This window comes from Triticum urartu, chromosome 7A (assembly GCF_056163025.1).
Source record: "Triticum urartu cultivar PI428250 chromosome 7A, HENAU_Tu73, whole genome shotgun sequence".
Taxonomy (NCBI): Eukaryota; Viridiplantae; Streptophyta; class Magnoliopsida; order Poales; family Poaceae; genus Triticum; species Triticum urartu.
In genome coordinates, this window is record NC_141879.1 from 339,822,496 (window position 1) to 339,834,774 (window position 12,279).

Genomic DNA, 12,279 nt, shown 5'->3' on the forward strand with positions numbered 1-12,279 from the left:
TAGTATTTTGCTTGTCTATGTTATTGTAGATAGATGGCCCGTGCTGTTGTTCCGTTGAATTTTAATGCGTTCCTTGAGAAAGCAAAGTTGAAAGATGATCGTAGCAATTATACGGACTGGGTCCGTAACTTGAGGATTATCCTCATTGTTACACAGAAGAATTATGTCCTGGAAGCACCGCTGGGTGCGAGGCCTGATGCAGATGCTGCTAATGACATTAAGAACGTCTGGTAGAGTAAAGCTAATGACTACTCGATAGTTCAGTGTGCCATGTTTTATAGCTTAGAACCGGGACTTCAATGACGTTTTAAACATCATGGAGCATATGAGATGTTCCAGAAGTGGAAGTTAATATTTCAAGCAAATGCCCGGTTTGAGACATATGAAGTCTCCAGTAAGTTCTATAGCTGCGGGATGGAGGAGAATAGTTCTGTTAGTGAACATATACTCAAAATGTCTGGGTATCATAATCACTTGACTCAACTGGGAGTTAATATTCCTGTTGATATTGTCATTAATAGAGTTCTTCAATCACTGCCACCAAGCTAGAAGAGCTTCATGATGAACTATAATATGCAAGGGATGAATAAGACAATTCCCGAGCTCTTCGCAATGCTAAAGGCAGCGGAGGTAGAAATCAAGAAGGAGCATCAAGTGTTGGTGGTCAATAAGACCACCAGTTTCAAGAAAAAGGGTAAAGGGAAGAAGAATGGGAACTTCAAGAAGAACAACAAACAAGTTGTTGCTCAGGAGAAGAAACGCAAGTCTGGACCTAAGCCTGAGACTGAGTGCTTCTACTGCAAACAAACTGGTCACTGGAAGCGGAACTGCCCCAAGTATTTGGCGGATAAGAAGGATGGCAAGGTGAACAAAGGTATATGTGATATACATGTTATTGATGTGTACCTTACCAGAGCTCATGGTAGCACCTGGGTATTTGATACTAGTTCTGTTGCTAATATTTGCAACTCGAAATAGGGACTAAGGATTAAGCGAAGACTGGCTAAGGACGAGGTGACGATGCACGTGGGAAATGGTTCCAAAGTCGATGTGATCGCCGTCGGCACGCTACCTCTACATCTACCTTCGGGATTAGTTTTAGACCTGAATAATTTTTATTTGGTGTGAGCGTTGAGCATGAACATTATATGTGGGTCTTGTTTGATGCGAGACGGTTATTCATTTAAATATGAGATTAATGGTTGTTCTATTTATATGAGTAATATCTTTTATGGTCATGCACCATTGAAGAGTGGTCTATTTGTGTTAAATCTCGATAGTACTGACACACATATTGATAATGTTGAAGCCAAAAGATGCAGAGTTGATAATGATAGTGCAACTTATTTGTGGCACTTCCGTTTGGGTCATATTGGTGTAAAGCGCATGAAGAAACTCGATACTGATGGACTTTTGGAATCACTTGATTATGAATCACTTGGTACTTGCGAACCATGCCTCGTGGGCAAGATGACTAAAACACTGTTCTCCGGAATAATGGAGCGAGCAACTAACTTGTTGGAAATCATACATACTGATGTATGTGGTCCAATGAATATTGAAGCTCGCGGCGGGTATCGTTATTTTCTCACCTTCACAGATGATTTAAGCAGATATGGGTATATCTACTTAATGAAACATAAGTATGAAACATTTGAAAATTTCAAAGAATTTCAGAGTGAAGTGGAAAATCATCATAACAAGAAAATAAAGTTTCTACGATCTGATCGTGGACGAGAATATTTGAGTTACGAATTTGGTCTACACTTGAAACAATGCGGAATAGTTTCGCAACTCACGCCACCTGGAACACCACAGCGTAATGGTGTGTCCAAATGTCGTAATCATACTTTACTAGATATGGTGCGATCTATGATATCTCTTACTGATTTACCGCTATCGTTTTGGGGTTATGCTTTAGAGAGGGCTGCATTCACGTTAAATAGGGCACCATCAAAATCCGTTGAGACGACGCCTTATGAACTATGGTTTGGCAAGAAAACAAAGTTGTCGTTTCTTAAAGTTTGGGGCTGCGATGCTTATGTGAAAAAACTTCAACCTGATAAGCTCGAACCCAAGTCGGAAAAATGTGTCTTCATAGGATACCCAAAAGAAACAGTTGGGTACATCTTCTATCACAAATCCGAAGGCAAGACTTTTGTTGCTATGAATGGATTCTTTCTAGAGAAGGAGTTTCTCTCGAAAGAAGTGAGTGGGAGGAAATTAGAACTTGATGAGGTAATTGTACCTGCTCCCTTATTGGAAAGTAGTTCATCATAGAAACCGGTTCCTGTGACATCTACACCAATTAGTGAGGAAGCTAATGATGATGATCATGAAACTTCAGATCAAGTTACTACTGAACCTTGTAGGTCAACCAGAGTAAGATCCACACCAGAGTGGTACGGTAATCCTGTTCTAGAGGTCATGTTGCTAGACCATGATGAACCTACGAACTATGAGGAAGCGATGATGAGCCCAGATTCCGCAAAAATGGCTTGAGGCCATGAAATCTGAGATGGGATCCATGTATGAGAACAAAGTGTGGACTTTGGTTGACTTGCCCGATGATCGGCAAGCCATCGTGAATAAATGGATCTTCAAGAAGAAGACAGATGCTGATGGTAATGTTACTGTCTACAAAGCTCGACTTGTTGCGAAAGGTTTTCGACAAGTTCAAGGAGTTGACTACAATGAGACCTTCTCACCCGTAGCGATGCTTAAGTCCGTCTGAATCATGTTAGATATTACCGCATTTTATGATTATGAAATTTGGCAAATGGATGTAAAGACTGCATTCCTGAATGGATTTCTGGAAGAAGAGTTGTATATGATACAACCTGAAGGTTTTATCGATCCAAAAGGTACTAACAGAGTGTGCAAGCTCCAGCGATCCATTTATGTACTGGTGCAAGCCTCTCGGAGTTGGAATAAACATTTTGATAGTGTGATCAAAGCATATGGTTTTATACAGACTTTTGGAGAAGCCTGTATTTACAAGAAAGTGAGTGGGAGCTCTGTAGAATTTCTAATATTATATGTGGATGACATATTATTGATTGGAAATGATATAGAATTTCTGGATAGCATGAAAGGATACTTGAATAAGAGTTTTTCAATGAAAGACCTCGGTGAAGCTGCTTACATATTGGGCATCAAGATCTATAGAGATAGATCACGACGCTTAATTGGACTTTCACAAAGCACATACCTTGACAAAGTTTTGAAGAAGTTCAAAATGGATCAGGCAAAGAAAGGGTTCTTGTCTGTGTTACAAGGTGTAAAGTTGAGTAAGACTCAATGCCTGACCACTACAGAAGATAGAGAGAAAATGAAAGACGTTCCCTATGCTTCAGCCATAGGCTCTATCATGTATGCAATGTTGTGTACCAGATCTGATGTGTGCCTTGCTATTAGTTTAGCAGGGAGGTACCGAAGTAATCCAGGAGTGGATCACTGGACAACGGTCAAGAACAGCATGAAGTACTTGAAAAGGACTAAGGATATGTTTCTCATTTATGGAGGTGACAAAGAGCTCATCGTAAATGGTTACATTGATGCAAGTTTTTACACTGATCTAGACGATTCTAAATCGCAAACCGGATACATGTTTATATTGAATGATGGAGCTGTCAGTTGGAACAATTCTAAATAGAGCTTCGTGGCGGGATCTACATGTGAAGCGGAGTACATTGCTGCTTCGAAAGCAGCAAATGAAGGAGTCTGGATGAAGGAGTTCATATCCGATCTAGGTGTCATACCTAGTGCATCGGGTCCAATGAAAATCTTTTGTGACAATACTGGATCAAAATTTGACAAGAGAACCAAGCACATCAAGAGACACTTCAACTCCATCTGGGATCAAGTCCAGGTGGGAGACATAGAGATTTGCAAGATACATACATATCTGAATGTTGCAGACCCGTTGACTAAGCCTCTTCCACGAGCAAATCATGATCAGCACCAAGGCTCCATGGGTGTTAGAATCATTACTGTGTAATCTAGATTATTGACTCTAGTGCAAGTGGGAGACTGAAGGAAATATGCCCTAGAGGCAATAATAAAGTTATTATTTATTTCCTTATATCATGATAAATGTTTATTATTCATGCTAGAATTGTATTAACCGGAAACATGATACATGTGTGAATACATAGACAAACAGAGTGTCACTAGTATGCCTGTACTTGACTAGCTCGTTGATCAAACATGGTTATGTTTCCTAGCCATAGACATGAGTTGTCATTTGATTAATGGGATCACATCATTAGGAGAATGATGTGATTGACTTGACCCATTCCGTTAGCTTAGCACTTGATCGTTTAGTATGTTGCTATTGCTTTCTTCATGACTTATACACGTTCCTATGACTATGAGATTATGCAACTCCCGTTTACCGGAGGAACACTTTGTGTGCTACCAAATGTCACAACGTAACTGGGTGATTATAAAGGTGCTCTACAGGTGTCTCCGAAGGTACTTGTTGAGTTGGCGTATTTCGAGATTAGGATTTGTAATTCCGATTGTCGGAGAGGTATCTCTGGGCCCACTCGGTAATGCACATCACTATAAGCCTTGCAAGCATTGTAACAAATGAGTTAGTTGCGGGATGATGTATTACGGAACGAGTAAAGAGACTTTCTGGTAACGAGATTGAACTAGGTATTGAGATACCGACGATGGAATCTCGGGAAAGTAACATACCGAAGACAAAGGGAACAACATATGTTGTTATGCGGTTTGACCGATAAAGATCTTCATAGAATATGTGGGAGCCAATATGAACATCCAGGTTCTGCTGTTGGTTATTGACCGGAGATGTGTCTCGGTCATGTCTGCATAGTTCTCGAACCTGTAGGGTCCGCACGCTTAAAGTTCGGTGACGATCGATATTATGAGTTTTTGTGTTCTGATGTACCGAAGGTAGTTCAGAGTCCCGGATATGATCACAGACATGAGGAGGAGTATCAAAATGGTTGAGACGTAAAGATCGATATATTGGACGACCATGTTCGTACATCGGAAAGGTTCTGGAAGGTTTCTGATGAGGACATGACTACCTTGGATACGACCAAAAATATTCCATACATGCATATTTGTCAGGTGATTTCTAGTGCAAACTATTCAATAATCTATTTATGTTATCCAGAACAAAAATACTTCACACACTTTTGTGTTTTGTCTAATTGCAGTTGTGTGGGACATTTGTACAATCCACATAGGAAGATAAGGGAGAAAGAGATGTTTACTTGCTGTTCAAAAAGTTCTCTCACGTCACTTTTGGCCCAAGAGAAGATAGAGTCCAAGTCTCTCACGTTCTGGATTCAGATTCGGACTGCACAGACATACCTGACTCAAAACGCCAACAACTTTTTCATATGGACTCCGAATTGGGTGATTCATTTTTTGTTGGAAACTAGATTTCGTGCTCTTTCCAACCCAATTGGATTCACCTTCAAATTCATCCGGAGCATTGAGATATCAACAAAACAATCTGACGTTGCAGCAGAATCCGAGTCAAACAACAAGTCCAAAGGTGTTGCATCACCTCCCCTTGGGCCCATGAGCCTTGTACGACCTAGGGTTAGTTTTAGGCTGCCTTGGGCCGTCCTACCACCTCCTTGGCCACCACCCCTTTCTCCTATATAAGTAGATCCTTCTAGTAGCTTTTTCCTTGGGTTTTGTTTAGATTAAAAGTTCGCCATAGCTGCAACTTCGCGTACTTCGTTTGTGTTCAACGACCAGACCAAGGCGTCACAGAACCCCACCTTGATCAATAAAGCTTTCATCTTATATTCGCAATATCCAGATTGCAATCTCAGTTTCTTGCTTGTTCTTCGTTTGGTTGCAGGAAATAGACCCTCGTGGTCAGGTTGATCATGCTCCGGCGTGGTCAATAACCCTCGGAAGTTGGTTTAGCGATTTCTAAGGCGTGATGTCTCACACGTTCGTAGTCGTATCGTCAAGGTCGACTCCCATAGAAAACGATAGCCACCATCTCATCGAAACATCGGGACACCTTTGCCTCTATCAAGTGGTATCAGTTTTCAGGTTGCTCGGTGAGAATTTCCAGTTTTTCCTATATTAGATTTATTTTCTTACCTATTGTCCAAGAAAAAGCCACAAAAAAAGTTAGATCTATTCATCCTTTGTCCAAGCCAGTCTGAGCCTTTGCAATTTTCTTTTCATTGCTTGCATAGTTGAATTATCGGTTGCATTGTCGTGTCGAGTTGCTGGTCTAAGTGTCTAGTTCGTTTAGAGTTTCGAGTTCTGTTCACATTAGTCACGCCGCCACTGCATCGTTATCCCTTCCGCTGTCCACCACCCATCTATCAATTTCTTCCACGTGCTACCCACCGTTCATTGTCATTGTCATAATCATAGTTGAGATCGTTCCCATCTTCGCTTGATCCAATCTACATCTTATCTAGTTTGTTTTGGAAAGAGGGAGAGAGAAAAAAAAGAAAAAAAGTCAGAGAAAAAAAAATAAGAGAAAAAAGTGTGAGGAAAAAAAGAGATAAGAAAAAAACAAAATTTGGATCTATCTAGACTCAATCTCGTAGCTGAATTCGGTTGGAATCTGTTTTATGCACTGTTCAGTAAAATATGCATAACTTCCTCATACGAAGTCCGTTTTGGCTCCGCGAGTACTCAAATTAAAGCTAGAGACGAGCCGCATCTAAATAGTTGTAGAAGCTAGTTAAATATTTGTCACCACAAAATTGGCTTCTAAATAGGTCTTGTTGTCCTCCGAAGTTTATGAACACAGCTTATTCTAGTTTTTCAAGCCAGTTTTAGAATTTTTTGACTCCTCCTATCAACTCGGAACTGAGTGATTATTTTTGCGTTTGAAAGCTTGAGTCAGTGATATTCTTGAGAAAAATTGGCACAAATTTTTCCAAAGGAAAAGTTGGAGAGAAAGTTGTTGATATATCCTGCTTGGCTGTTGTTTCATATCATTATCTTTACTGCTATGTGATGTTCACTTATATCTTGTTGTCCAGAGCTACTTCATATCCTTTATTGATGCTAGTTGTGCTATGGTGTGACCTCATTAGTGTTCTAGGCTCGCGTCTCTAGTTGTGTCTAGCCTAGGACCAGCACAGTACCATCGTTGAGCGTTTATTCAACATTGCATATTTCAATTGATCATTGCTAATCTTTTGCTACCATATATAGCCAACCCAGCTCCACATATTTCTACACCGTGTATTCGTACGTTCCCCTGGCAATCGCTTTACTCAATCTTCAGAGTTATTTGACACCGCTGGTTGCCGATCACTGCCTGCTTCATGGTAAGAACTTGTAAGATATTGAGATTTGCTATACTATGCGCGTTTTACCACCACTTCCAAGTAGTTCATAGGAACAATTTTTTTGGATTCTGTTTCTTGTTTCTACTAATCATGACAGGATCTAGAGTCAATTCTTGGGCTTTGTCGATCGTGGGAGACGTGCCACCACCTTTGCAAATACCACAACTTTCACAAGAGGTGCACAAACATCCAAATGCACAAGACCAGGTTAATGCATCTATACCACCATTTAATGGCCGTTTTAGACCTGCTTTATATATTGAATGGGAGTTCAACATAAAAAATATATTTGCTTCCCATAATTTTGATGAACATAAAAAGGTTAAGGTTGCGGTTGGTTCTTTCACTGGTTATGCTTTGGTTTGGTGGAGTGAATATTGTCGGTTACACCCTGATTATATACCTACTACTTTGGATGATTTGAAACTTGTCATGCGACGTACTTTCGTTCCCGCTTATTATACTCGTGACATGATTAAAAAGTTGCAACATTTAAAACAAGGTAGTGACACTGTAACGAAATATTATGATGATTTACAAACTACCTTGTTGCATTCCTCTTTAGAAGAAAGTGAAGATGATTTTATGGATAAATTTTGGGGAGGATTAAACCCTGATATTTGAGAGATACTAATTCATGAAGAGTGTTGTCCTATGGACCATTTGTTTCGTCTTGCTTGCAAAGCTGAACAGAAAATAAAACGACGTGTTTCCCACGAGGAGAACAAGCACACGGTGCACATTCCAATAGTTGATACGATTGTTCCTTCAACTACTAGGCATACTATCACAACCACATCCATTGTTGTGCGGACTACATCTCCTCCACCATGTGACACATCACCACCGAGAGTGCCTATATCATCTGAGTTGATCATAAAAGGTACTGACAAAGGTACTGATCTTCCACCTCCTCATGAGTATGATGAATACCTTGTCAATTTCAGTTCACCATGTGATGACCTACCAACTACTTTGATCACACCACCTATTTTAGAGGACTATATTGATGATTTGACTTTGGCATGTGATCAAACAAATGCAATATCAGTAATGTCGAGTGCACCCAGTGAATTAACTGTTGATGCAAAAGAACCCATATTTAATCATTTTGATATGACCTCTAATCTTGGTGATGATTCTGTGTCAAATGACTTATTGCATGTTTGCTTATTTAAGCATGTGGTAGCATGTAAATTTGATGCAAATAAGGTTTATTCCGCAATGTTGGGATGGTTTAATGATGAACATTGTCAATCTTTTGATACGAATAAGGGCTTCACTTATATGTGCAAATTGAGTTGCAACATTTTCATGCCTTATGATAATTGTGATAATATTTTGGCTATACATTTTATGAACTATGAAAGTTACTCATGTGTACATGTGTCATATGTGCAAAAATTAAGGGAAGTAAAAAATGGATGACATATACACCTTGTCTCTTTTGTTAGCCACATTTCAGATTAAGCAACGCCGAGGACGGCTTTGTTTTCAAGAAGGGGAGGATGATGAGGACATGACTACCTTGGATACGACCAAAAATATTGCATACATGCATATTTGTCAGGTGATTTCTAGTGCAAACTATTCAATAATCTATTTATGTTATCCAGAACAAAAATACTTCACACACTTTTGTGTTTTGTCTAATTGCAGGTGTGTGGGACATTTGTACAATCCACATAGGAAGATAAGGGAGAAAGAGATGTTTACTTGCTGTTCAAAAAGTTCTCTCACGTAACTTTTGGCCCAAGAGAAGATAGAGTCCAAGTCTCTCACGTTCTGGATTCAGATTCGGACTGCACAGACATACCTGACTCAAAACGCCAACAACATTTTCATACGGACTCCAAATTGGGTGATTCTTTTTTTTCTTGGAAACTAGATTTCATGCTCTTTCCAACCCAATTGGATTCACCTTCAAATTCATCCGGAGCATTGCGATATCTACAAAACAATCTGACGTTGCAGCAGAATCCGAGTCAAACAACAAGTCCAAAGGTGTTGCATCACCTCCACTTGGGCCCATGAGCCTTGTACGACTTAGGGTTAGTTTTAGGCTGCCTTGGGACGTCCTACCACCTCCTTGGCCGCCACCCTTGCTCCCATATAAGTAGATCCATCTAGTAGCTTTTTCCTTGGGTTTTGTTTAGATTAAAAGTTTGCCATAGCTGCAACTTCGCGTACTTCGTTTGTGTTCAACGACCAGACCAAGGCGTCACAGAACCCCACCTTGATCAATAAAGCTTTCATCTTATATTCGCAATATCCAGATTGCAATCTCAGTTTCTTGCTTGTTCTTCGTTTGCTTGCAGGAAATAGACCCTCGTGGTCAGGTTGATCGTGCTCCGGCGTGGTCAATAACCGTCGGAAGTTGGTTTAGCGATTGCTAAGGCGTGACATCTCGCACGTTCGTAGTCGGATCGTCAAGGTCGACTCCCACAGAAAACGATAGCCACCATCTCATCGAAACATCGGGACACCTTTGCCTCTATCAGTTTCGGACATATACCGGAGTACTAGGGGTTACCGGAACCCCCCGGGGGCTTAATGGGCCTACATGGGCCTTAGTGGAAATAGTGGGCAGCAAGGGGAGTGTGGGGCGCCCCTCCCCCCAGTCCCAAACCGAATTGGTTTAGGGCAAAGGGGGTCTTCCCCCTCTTTCCTTCTCCTCCTCTGCCTTTCCTTCCCTCTCCTACTCCTACTAGGAAAAGGAGGAGTCCTACTCCTAGTGGGAGTAGGACTCCCCCCTTGGCGCGCCTCTCCCTGGACGGCCGCCTCCTCCCCCTTTCTCCTTTATATACGGGGGCAGGGGGCACCCCATAGACACAACAATTAATCATTGATCTCTTAGCCGTGTGCGGTGCCCTCCTCCACCATAATCCACCTCGATGATATCATAGCGGTGCTTAGGCGAAGCCCTGCGTCGGTAGCATCATCATCACCGTCACCATGCTGTCATGCTGACGAAACTCTCCTATGAAGCTTTGCTGGATCGGAGCTCGCTGGACGTCATCGAGTTGAACGTGTGCAGAACTCGGAGGTACCGTGCGTTCGGTACTTGGATCGGTCAGATCATGAAGACGTACGACTACATCAATAGCGTTGTGCTAACACTTCTGCATTCGGTCTACGAGGGTACGTAGACACACTCTCCCCTCTCGTTGCTATGCTTCACCATGATCCTATATGTGCATAGGAATTTTTTTGAAATTACTACGTTCCCCAACAAAGTCTGCAGGCAACAATCGCTCCAAGGTTATAATTCCTTTCACCAGTGATAGCGGTGTGTATGAGGCTCAAGTCTGGAGCACAAAGTGTACTACATTCTTGCTTGCCTACTATACATTTCCCGTTAAATAATGCAAAGTACTGAATTGGGGAAAAATGAATGCTCTTTATTCTGCCTTGTGTCACTCCTCTCGTCTCACCGTAGCAAAGGCTAGTCAAGAAAGATTGGTATTCAGCCCTTAGCGGTTTGTCAAGCGAACCCCAGAATGGAAGTTTGTAGTGGTAAGCAAAATTTTCTAGTGAGATAGTAAATGGATTATCATAAAGCATAAACGACACCCTAGACTCACGGGGATGGAATTTAAATCCTTTGACAAACGATTCAGTAAGAATGTGGTGTTGTTCGCACTTATCTGAAATGTAAGGACCGAGACCGGCATTGTGAACATATTGCTCAAATTCCTCCTTAATGACCACACGCATCATATACTCGTCGCAAGGCCATAAGCATGTTTTGGTGGCGACATCTCATGTGGAACTTTCACTTGGTTCAACATATGACCGGCGAGCGGAGCTGTCACTAGAAGATGCCCCCGAGGATCGCCTCCTCGAAGAACTCCTTCCAAAAAGGTTCATCGTGTTCATGTACAATTTTCTAAAAAAAATTGAGTGACAAAAATTTATCAAAAAAACTTTATAAGATTGATAGCAACTACCCACAGGGATTCATAGAGGCCATAGCAAGCATTCAAACTACTTAGAACTCTAAGAACTCAACATGCAAGCTCATCTACAGCAGCACCAAGAGTAGCTAATTATTCAAAATATAAACCACTAAAACAAAAACTAATTGGACAAACGATGGAGTCACATACCAAGAAACAATCCCCCGAAACAGTTTTGGAAACAGAGCTTCGAGCAAAGAGATCGAAATCCGTGGGTTCTAGAGCAAGAACACGGGAGAGAGAGAGAGCGATGGAGATTTATTTCTGGAGGTAAGTGATGATGTGGTGTAAAGAGATAAGTGAAGGGGCCCACGTGGGGACCACAACCCACCAGGGCACGCCTGGGGGTCCTGGCGCGCCCAGGTGGGTTGTGCCCACCCGGTAAACCTCCCACTAATGTTATTTGCACCAAAAATTCAGAAAAATTCAGAAAAAGTCGTATTAAATTTTCAGGGCATTTTGAGAACTTTTATTTTTTGGTCATTTTTTATTGCACGGGAAAAATCAAAAAACAGACAAAACATGACATTTTATTTTATTTAACTAATAAAAACAGAAAACAAAAAGTGGGGACAGAAGGTAGTGCTTAGTAAATTCATGAACTTCATACCTCTCAAAAAATGATCCATTAATAAGGTTGATCAGATCTTATTAACAACCACTTTCAATTAGCATGAAACCGAAGAACTTCCGTAAATCACTAAGTTACCTCAATGGGGATACGAATGTCCCCAACAATAAGCATTTCATATTCCTTTTTGATAGTAGGTAGAGGTATTTGAAAACTTCCAATAGTGATTGTCTGAGATTTTTCAATAACATTAATACCATTCACTTGGAATTGTTTCTTCGGAAAGTGCACCGTATGCTCACTACCATTGATATGAAAAGCGACCTTGCTTTTATTGCAATCAATAATAGCCCCTGCAGTATTCAAGAAGGGTCTACCAAGGATAATTGACATGTTGTCATCCTCGGGCATCTCAAGTATAACAAAGTCAGTC

At 41.0% G+C, this 12,279-nt stretch overlaps 1 pseudogene; it reads left to right on the forward strand.

Moving 5' to 3' along the window:
• The first annotated feature begins 330 nt into the window (after positions 1–330).
• The window catches only part of LOC147959541 (uncharacterized), a 96,182-nt pseudogene continuing 84,233 nt past the window's right edge, over positions 331–12,279 (forward strand).